At 36.1% G+C, this 11142-nt stretch overlaps 1 pseudogene; it reads right to left on the minus strand.

Annotated features, from left to right (window-relative positions):
• Positions 1-7033: 7033 nt before the first annotated feature.
• On the minus strand, positions 7034-8890 carry LOC126058093 (tigger transposable element-derived protein 1-like; annotated as a pseudogene).
• Positions 8891-11142: the final 2252 nt, after the last annotated feature.

The raw sequence follows: 11142 nt of genomic DNA on the forward strand, positions 1-11142 counted from the left end.
TATAGATGTACATTCCCCAACTTTACCCCAAAAATATGTAAGTAATGAGTTAATAACTGTAATCCAGTGATAGAGAGACACAGGTTCTGGCTTGTTCCTCATGACCCCAGGCTGTCTCTGGTCTCCCTCACTTCATGCCTATTACTTAGCCCCTATCACCAGTCCTGTGACTTCAAGCCCAACACCAGATGCAGAAGAAGCAGCCAAATCAAGATTATTTTACCTACTCTCACACTTGTGTAAGGTCAAATTTCTATAATATATTCCTTATCCTATTTATATAAAAAATGGAGCAAATAAAGAATGAATAGGAGACAAAATCTGAATGTCTTATTATCACATGTGCCTGTCCTCTCTCCTGCAACAAATTGCTAGATAAGGCAGGAGGAAAAAAATAGAATACACAATTATACTTGTGTTTATACTGGGATGGGCGTCTTATGAAATCTTTGAAAGAAAGTTGGAATATTAAAATAAAATTGCCCAGAGCTAAAGAAACACAGGGACGGTATATTTAAAGGGCTTGTTAAATAATAAGAAGAAAGAACGAAAAATAGCCACAAGATTCATATCATGGTAAAATTTTGAACTGCAAAGAAACAGAAAATATGAAAAGTTTTTAAGAATAAGACAAGTTGTCTACAAAGGGATTAAAATAAGGTCAGTATCAACCTTCTCATTACCAGAGCTAGGTTATGGGGAAAATTATTTCAAAAAGTACTGAAGAAAAATTATTTGGAATATAGTATTATATACCCAAATAAAACAAACTTTAAAAATGAGGGAACAAAAACATATCTTTTTGAGAAAATAGGCTCAGGAAGTTTGCTTCCTACAGATGTTCTGTAGAAAATTACTATAGAATGCAATCTGTGTCAAAAATCTTAAAATTGCTAGTTCTTTGACATAGTAATATTTTAATAGGTATTGGTGTTAGTGAAATCATCAGAAATTGCATAAAGATAAATAGAAAGTCACCACATAATTTGTAATGAAATAATAGAATCAATATCTAATAATAATAATGTTTACTATTAATTGGTTTTTCACTCTGCAAACCATTGTGCTTTTACATGTATTATTTCATTCAGTCCTCATAATTCTGAGACATGGGTACAATTTTATACCTGTTTATAGTGAGTAAACTGAGGTTTGTTGAAGTTAAATTGGAAAATTGGAACTCAGACACTGATACCAGTGTCTTCTTAATGTGTGATTATTAGATTGTTATAAATGGAAAGTATTGACTATCTATAACATCAAGTAATATGCAGCAGTTAATAATCACTGGCGGAGGCTCTGTAGATGATGCTAGGACTGGCTCCAGATTGTAAACGAATGAATGAATGAATAAACTAACAAACTGTATTAGTTATCTAGTGCTGCTATTACAGAAATACCACAAGTGGATCGTTTTAACAAAAAGAAGTTTATGCTCTCACAGTTTAGAAGGCTAGAAGTCCAAATTCAGGGTGCCACTACCAGAGGAAGGCTTTCTTTCTCTTGTTGGCTCTGGAGGGGAGGTCCTTGTCATTAATCTTCCCCTGCTCTGGAAGCTTCTCAATACAGGGACTCAAGGTCCAAAAAACTAGCTCACTTTTAGCTCTTCTTTCTTGATGGTAGGAGGTCCCCCTGTCTCTCTGGTCACTTCTCTCTTTTGTATCTCAAAAGTGATTGACTCAAGATACAACCTAATCTTGAGACTGAGTCCTGCCTCATTAATGTTAATGCCTCTAATCCTGCCTCATTAACATCAGAGGAAAGTCACATCAGATGACAAAATGGTGGACAATCACACAATGCTGGGAATCATGGCCTAACCAAGTTGACACACATTTTTTGGGGACACAATTAAATTCATAGCACAAAGAAATAATTAAAATGTAGCAGAATAACACAGTAGAATGGCATATTCACAAATATTTTACATGGATACATCACATTGTATATTTAATAAATGTTTATATATGTACATGTATATATATATTAGCAGGAGGGAGGAGAAATCTAAAAGAACATAAGCATTTATGTGAAAATAGTTTCTGCTCATCTGCTGAACTCTGCCATTGTAGCCTAAAGGCAGTCTCCAATACAGAAATGATTGAGTATGGGTGCATTCTAAGAAATTTTATTTATGGACACTGAAATTTGAATTTTATGTAATTTTTACATGGCATGAAATATTATTCTTCTTTTTGTTTCTAATCATTTAGAAATAGAAAAGTTCTCTTGTGAATTTACAAGACAGGGGTCCTTAGTTTGCCAGCTCAAGGACATTCACTGAGTCATGATACTAGGCGAGGAACTTTCTATGCAGTGATGGGTAAGAATCAAGGTCTCCTTTCTTATGTAGTTCTTTGGGAATTTCCTCTTAGAGATTTATATTCCTCCCTCTGTTTTTGTTATTAGGTGCCGTTGAGTCGATTCTGACTCATAGTGACTCTATAGAACACAGAAGTGTCCTGTAGCGTTTCCAAGGAGAATCTGGTGGATCTGAACTGCCAACTTTTTGGTTAGCTGCTGAGCTCTTGACTGCTACACACCAGGGCTCCATTCCTCTTTCTAGGCTGGTATATAATTCTAGAGGGCTTCATTCTACTCTTGATTGAGAATGAAGATTTATTGTTGAGTTTTGAAGTTTGGTAGACCTTACCCTTCAGTTACCTGAGAAAATTTGTTCCACTTGAACCCACGTAAGTCACTGAGAATGACACTGAGATTTACAGAAATATCCATTTAGAAATTAAGTGTGAACATTCCTATGTATGATTACTTCACAGTTCATTAACACACTCACTGAAATTGGAAAACGTAGCTTGCGGATTTGGGGGTCTAGAATGAGTTTCTGATCAAATAGTCACGTTTATATTGCCCTTATAATGATTTTAACTGCTAACCTAGTATAACTGCTACTTTATCAGTCTAGTATGATGTATTTTCAGCCTGTCAAGGTATTTGACAGTTTAGAATTATAATGTTTTTGCAAAAAAATGGAAATATGTATATAAACTGTAATACAATTACTTTGGTTTATAACTCTTTGAAAAATTATATCCCAGAAATTTTGACTAATAGATTGTTTCAAACGAGAGGTGGGAGCTATTAGGACATGTCTTAAGTGGTCCTGACTTTGAACCTATCCTCATTAGCAATTTTATTAATTTCTTTGATAAAGTTATTTGATCGTTGATGACACAGTTCAGCTAGAGCATGGATAAATAATTAATAAACTTGTTGATCATAGCTTTTCAGGTAGGCTTAATAAGGAGAAAGATAATGCCCGCTTCTCCCCCAAAAAACAAAACGACAGATACACACGCGGGTGTACATACACTCACACGGATACACACCCACATACTGTGCAATTACATTACATTCCGAATTTAGTTCCCCAAGCATATAAAATCAAAATAGAAATTAGTTACCCATAGTGTCAAAAGAGATGAAGCCTAGAGTTCCTAGTATGGGAAGATAGTTTCCTATCGCTTAATTTTGGGGCTAGATAGGGTCTTACTAGGTCAGGAACACTGAATTTGTGCTAGAATTATGACCTTGTGTACTTAGGACTTATATTGACATTTTGGAAAATCTTAAATTATCAATCGATGTGTTATTTCTAAGAGGCCTTTAATTAAACATTGCATCAGCAAGCCCACATACTATTTCTGAGAAAGAGGATAGTTAGTGTCCAGGTGATTCTGAAAAATATCTCTATTTTTGGCTTTTCAAAAAATTATTTTCTTTCTACAATGACCCAAGTAGATTTCAGAAAGACTTTATGGGAATTAAGAATTAAAATAATAATCTGGGATGTAGCTATGATAAATGGAACGTTGTGTTTAGACTTAAAAACTCAAAAAAAAAAAAAAAAATACCATCCTGCAGGGGGAGTTAGGGGAAACTTCAGTTTAGCAAAAGTTAATCTCAAATATATCTTATTTTGTTTTAATTGTTCATTAATTCACTGTGAAACTATAATATTAAGTGATGCTCTCAAAATTTAAGCCTTAATAATTGGATTTAGGATTCAGATAAGGAAGGTTATGTCTGAATCCCCTGTATTCCTAGCACTACGCATTAATTAGAATAGTTACAAACGAGAGTAATGACAAGACTGAAGCATTATCCTGAAAGGAATGTAGAAATGTAGTTTGGAATAGTAAATATGATAACCATCTTCACATATTTGATGGACTTACAGGTGGAAGAGACCAGATCTATTTCTGGTGTATAAGAATGAAGGACTTGAACAAATTACAGGAAAGTTGGCTTCTAATCAGAGCAAAGGAGGAAATTGCCTAGAATTAGAACAATCCATTAATAGGCATAGACTGTGTTCCAGGAGAAACACAATGTGACTTGTTCAAAATTTGGATCAATGTCTGTGAAAGATATTAAAGAAGGAATTAAAAATGACACAATTAAGGCACAAAGCTATTCCCAAATCTGTCTGGAGCAGGTTATCAGACATAGGTCTGAACTCTATGAAAAAAACTCTTAACATTTTGCAGTAGAATAGTTCCCAGGATATTGATTCAGGTTAGTCACAGACTAGTTACCCTATGGGTTAACTTCTCCAATCTACAACTCAACAATGGTTGGCCTGTTTTGTAAACACGTACAATATTAAATGTTACATGCTCACCTACTCCTGTGATACTCAACCTAGTTGCCTATTAGAACCATCTAGATAATTCCACAGTTTATCAATGTCCAGGCTCAACCCACAGACATTTTGATATGTGTTTGACGGTGGGCCCTACAATTCGGCAATTTCTTTTTTTTTTTTTTTTCTCAAAACTTTCAGCTGATTATAACACAGATCCAGGGCTGAAAACCAGTGATGTAACTCTTCTATAACACTAAGAGTAAATGGCAGTGCCAATACCACTGCGTAGATTATATACTGTTTTCAGTTTTCTCCAGAAAAGAAAAGAAAAAAAAAACTTGCTGTCTTAGTCATCTAGTGCTGCTGTAACAGAAATACTACAAGTGGATGGCTTTAACAAAATTTATTTTCTCACAGTCTAGTAGGTTAGAAATCCAAATTCAGGGCATCAGCTACAGGAGAATGTTTTCGCTGTCAGCTCTGGAGGAAGGTCCTTGTCATCAATCTTCCCTTGGACTAGGAGCTTTTCTGTGCAGGAACACCAGGTCCAAAGGATGGGCTCTGCTCCCAGTGCATTCTTGGTATGAGGTCCCCCACTCTTTGCTTGCTTCCTTTCTTTTTATCTCTTGTAAGATAAAAGGTGATGAAGGCCACACCCCAGGGAAACTCCCTTTACATTGGACCACGGATGTGACCAGAGCAAGAGTGTTACATCCCACCCTAATCCTCTTTAACATAGTCTAATCTTGCCTCATTAACCACAGGCAGAGATTAGGATTTACAGCACATAGGAAAATTACAAACACAAAGTGGTGGACAACCACACAATACTGGAAATCATGGCCTAATCAAGTTGACAAGTATTTTTGGGGGACACAATTCAATCCACGACACCTCCTCATTTATTCATATATTAAAGAAATACCTAGTTAGTCCTTTTGCTAAGACTAAGAATAAAAGGAAGCTTAAGTAGCTTACCTTTTAATGGAGAAGATAGAAAAACAACTACAAGACAACGTGAATATAAAAAAACAGAAGGATATAAAACTGGAAATATGGAAGTACAAGACGCAAATTATAACCTGGAAGTACAATGATTTGAGGATGGGGACTGGAATAGAAGAATGATAAAATATTAGGATTGAAGGATGTACTGAGATTAGCTTAGAAGAAACCTCCTATATTACCCTAAAATACTTGAGTCTTATCCTGAGACAGGGGAAGCAATTCACTCCTGCTTTTTCCACACATTCATCTTTTCCAGCACATAGACATATACAGTGAGTTTTTAATTATTCTTTGACATAAACTAGGCAGATTTTTTGAAAGAGCCCTGTTGGCATAATGGTTAAGTGCTTGGCTGCAAACTGAAAGGTCAGCTGTTCGATTCCACCAGCCCCTCCCTGGGAGAAGAGACCTGACCATCTGCTACCTTAAGGATTTATAGCCTAGAAAAACCCTATGGGGCAATTCTACTCTGTAATATAGCGTCACTATGCATTGGAATCAACTCCACAGCACACAACAACAGGTAGTTTTCTTCAGCTGAATGTGAAGAGAACTAAGATCTTCACAACTGGGTCCATAAATAACATCGTTAAAAACAGTGAAGAAGTCGGGGTTGTCAAGGATTTTGTTCTATGTGGATCAACAATCCATGCTCATGGAAGCAGCTGTCAAGAAATCAAATAAAATATTGCATTGGGCAAATCTGTAGCAAAAAAAAAAAAAAAAAAAAGGCCTCTTTAAAACCTTAAAAAGCAAAGATGTCACTTTGATGACTAAAGTGTCTTTGACCCAAACCCTGGTGTTCTCAATCATCTCATATGCATGTGAAAGCTGGAAGATAAAAACGGGATATTGAAAAATGATTGATAAATTCAAATTGACTATACCATGGACTGCAGAAGAAGGAGCCCTGGTGGCACAGCGGTTTCACACTCAGCTGCTAACCAAAAGGTCAGGAGTTAGAGCTCACCAGTTGCTCTGTGAAAGATGTGACGGTCTGCTTCCATAAAGATTCCAGCCTTGGAAACCCATGGAGCAGTTCTACTCTGTCCTATAGGGTCATTCTGAGTTGGAATCCACTCAACAGCACCAGCTTTTGTTTTGTTTTTGTCAGAAGAAAGAACAAATAATTCTTGCAGGAAGTACAGCCAAAATGATCCTTAGAAAGCTAGGATGATGAGACTTCATCTCACTTACTTTGGACACATCACCAGGAGGGAGTATAGGCAAATCTTGGAGATATTTTGAGTTCAATTCCAGACCACCACAATAAAATGAGTCACATGAATATTTTGGTTCCTCATGCATATGAAAGTTACGTTTATACAATATTATAGTCTCTTGGGTGTACAATAGCATTATATCTAAAAAAAAAGTACAAACCTTAGTTACGAAATACTTTATTACTAAAAGGTGCTAGTCATCATCTGATCTTTCAGTGAGTTGTAATCTTTTTGCTGGTGGAGGGTCTTGCTTTGATGTTTATGGCTGCTAACTGATCAGGATGGTGGTTGCTGAAGTTTGGGGTGGCTGTGGCAATTTCTTAAAATAAAACAACAATGAAGTTTGCCACATCAATTGACTCTTCTTTTTATGAAAACTTTCTCTGTAGCCTGCGATGCTGTTTGATAGCATTTTACTCACAGAACATCTTTCAAAATTGGAGTTGATCCTCTCAAATCCTGATGGTGGCTTATCAACTAAGTTTATGCAACATTCTAAATCCTTTGTTGTCTTTTCCACAATGTTCACAACATCTTCACCAGTAGATTCCATCTCAAGAAACCACTTCCTTTGATCATCCATGAGAAGCAACTCCACACCGGTTAAAATTTTATCATGAGATTTCAGCAATTCAGTCACATCTTCAAGCTCCACCTCTAATTCTAGTTCTCTTGCTATTTCCACTATATCTGCAGTTACTTACTCCACTGAAGTCTTTTATCCCTCAAAGTCATCTGTGAGGGTTGGAGTCGACTTCTTCCAAACTCTTGCTAATGTTGATATTTTGACCTCTTCCCATGAATCAGGAATGTTCCTAATGGCATCTAGAATGATGAATGTCTTACAGGTTTTCAATTTACTTTGCCCAGGTCCAAAAGAGGAATAGCTATAACAGCTATAGTCTTACAAAATGTATTTCTTAAATAATAAGACCTGAAAGTTGAAATTACTCCTTGATCCATGGGCTGCAGAATAGATGTTGATAGCGGGTTTGAAAACAACATTAATCTCCTTATACATCTCCATCAGAGCTCTTGGGCTATCAAGTGTGTTGTCAATAAGCAGTGATATTTTGAAAGGAGTGTTTTTTTCTAAGCAATCTCTGCAGCGGGCTTAAAATATTCAGTAAACCATGTTGTAAACAAATCTGTTGTCATCCAGGCTTTGTTGTTCTATTTATGGAGCACAGGCAGAGTACGTTTCGCATAATTCTTAAGGTCTTTAGGATTTTTGGAATGTTAAATGAGCATTGACTTCAACTTAAAGTCTCCAGATGCATTAGCCCCTAAGAAGAGAGTCAGCCTGTCCTTTGAAGCTTTGAAGCTTGGCATTGACTTCTTTCTAGCTATGAAAGCCCTAGATGCCATCTTCTTCCAACATAAGGCTGTTTTGTCTACACTGACAATCTGTTGTTTGGTGTAGCCACCTTTATCAATTATCCTAGGTGGAGCCCCTGAATAACTTGCTGCAGCTTCTACATCACCTCTTGCTGCTTCTCCTTGCACTTTTGTGTTGCGGAGACATCTTCTTTCCTTAAGCCTCATGAACCATCCACCGCTAGCTTCAAATTTTCTTTTTTTCTTCTGCAGCTTCATTGCCTCTCTCAGCCTTCAGACAATTGAAGAGAATTAGGACCTTGCTCTGGTTTAGGCTTTGGCTTCAGGGAATGTTGTGACTATTTTGATCTTCCATCCAGACCACTAAAACTTTCTCCATAACAGCAGTGAGGTTGTTTTGCTTTCTTACCATTTGTGTCTTCACTGGAGTAGCACTTTTACTTTCCTTCAAGAACTTTACTTTGCATTCACAACTTGCTTACTGTTTGGTGCAAGAGGCCTAACTTTCGGTCTATCTCAGCTTTTGATATGGCTTCCTCACTAAGCTTAATCATTTCTAGTTTTTGATTTAAAGTCAGAGACTTGCGAGTCTTCCTTTTCCTTGAACACTTGGAGGCCATTGTAGGGTTATTAATAGGCCTAATTTCAATATTGTCATTTCTCAGAAATGGGGAGTGAGGAAAGGGAGAGAGACAGAGGAATGGCCTGTTGGTGGAGCAGTCAGAACACACAAAACATTTATTGATTAAGTTCTCCATCTTATATGGGTGCAGTTTTAGTGGTGTCCCAAAACAGTCATCAAAAATCACTGTTCACAGATCACTATAAAAGATACAGTGATAAGAAAAAGTTGAAATATTGTGAGAATTACCAAAATGTGACACAGAGACACAAAGTGAGCACACGCTGTTGGAAAAATGGCGCCTATATACTCGCTCGCCACAGGGTTGCCACAAACCTTCAATTTGTAAAAAATGCAATACCTGTGAAGCACAATAAAGTGAAGGGCAATAAAAGAAACTATGCCTGTAATCACTGGAGGAGGGCATCATGCTTGGTAAATTAGAGGGTCAACAGAAAAGAAGATCTTTGATGACACAGAGTGAGTCAGCGGCTATGACATGCGCTCAACCATAACGATGATTGTGAGGATGACGCACGGGTGGGCAACATTTTGTTTTGTTATATATAAGGTCACTGTGAGTTGGAGCCTATTCAATGGCACATAACATCAACAACAACAGCAGGTAGTTTTAAAACATTTCAGATATCCAACGGGAAATTCCTTCTAGGCCCGCATCTCAATGGAGAATGCAATCCTTGTTTCCATTGTCTGACAAAGCCTAGAACAAGGACCTAAGATTACGTGAAGACATGTAATGGGTATTTGGATACAGGAAAAATGTAACTACTAGATATCATAAAGGAAAAGATTCAATGAGCAAATTATTGACAGGGTTTAGTTAATGAAAGAATTTAAGGAACCAGTTTGAAGATCTTGTCTAACAATTATTTATACATGTGTTTTAATAATAAACAAAACCAAATTCTTAGCGGTCGAGTTGATTCCTACTCATAGTGACCATACAGGACAGAGTAGAACTGCCCCACAGGGTTTCCAAGGAGCTGCTGACCTTTTGGTTAGCAGGCAAAGGCTTAATCATTGTGCCACCCAAGCTCCATGTTAATAATAGTTATTAATATTAAATATATTATTATCATATTTAACACATATCATGCTTTCTGAATTCCATTCACTGTACTAATTTGTTTTGTATTATTAATTCAAGAACAAAGTTAATCGTACAGAGTAAATAAAATTTTCAAAAAAAGTGTATATTATTTTAATTACTATTCTCAGTAGACATTAAAATATAGGAGGTACGAAGTAAAATACATGAACATAAAAACTCTGTTATGGCTAGCATAAAAATAACCCTAGAAATAGGCCACATGCTGTGTTTAAGTCCCAATTCAAGCTTCTGGAATATGCATGTAACGTATTTTTAACCTTTGGCATCCCTTGTTTGTATGTGTGTGAGAATGTGCACGTGAATAACAGCGGTTTAATAAAACTATGCAGGCATATGGCAAGAAGTTGAGTTTCTTGGCATGTTTCCGAAGAATGACTTTAGTAATTTTTGAGTTAAAAGTGAGCAAAAAAAGAATACTTTTTTAACTTTGTAAAACATTTGGATTCTCATAACTCTACATAATCCAAAATAACAGCAGTTATAAACTTTATACTTGGCAATCTTAACATTCTTATTTCAAACCAAAAGGGAACTTATGTTGTGAAATCTATGGAAATGTAATCATCTGCTGTCTATTTTCAACATGGGCAGAAGAGGAGTTTGCTTTAAGACCATAATTAACTAACTAATTAAAATCCTTGCAGATACTCTGATTTGTTTTGCAGTATAGCCGAAATGAGATATGAGTTAATGGTTTCTAAATTAATCTCATTAATTTATTCCTATGATACCTTAATGCTATCAATTCCAGAAAATTTCAATTGAATGATATCCCCTAACATTTTCCCACTTTAATCTACTTTTTGGTAGCCATAAATAAGAAAATTATTGGTGATTTGTTTCTTACTCTGAGGTTGCAATGACAAGACTTATGTTTTAAATCTATAATATAAAGATGATAGTGGACACTCCAAAAACAGCCATGTTGTTAGTGGTTTCTGAAGAGGTAAAACCAAAACAAAAAGGGAGAGGTTTTTTTTTTTTTAAACCATGATCATCCATTCTAAAGGTTTTGATACTATGTATTTACTTTGTAGTGTCTTTATAGTATGAAAGACTGTACAGGCCAAACCTTATTATCACAAGCACAAAGAAACCTGTCTTAGTCATCTAGTGTTGTCATAACAGAAATACCACAAGTGGATGGCTTTAGCAAAGAGAAATTTATTTTCTCACAGTCTAGTAGATTACAAGCCCAAATTCAGGGTGT

The sequence above is a fragment of the Elephas maximus genome, chromosome 14 (assembly GCF_024166365.1).
Source record: "Elephas maximus indicus isolate mEleMax1 chromosome 14, mEleMax1 primary haplotype, whole genome shotgun sequence".
Taxonomy (NCBI): domain Eukaryota; kingdom Metazoa; phylum Chordata; class Mammalia; order Proboscidea; family Elephantidae; genus Elephas; species Elephas maximus.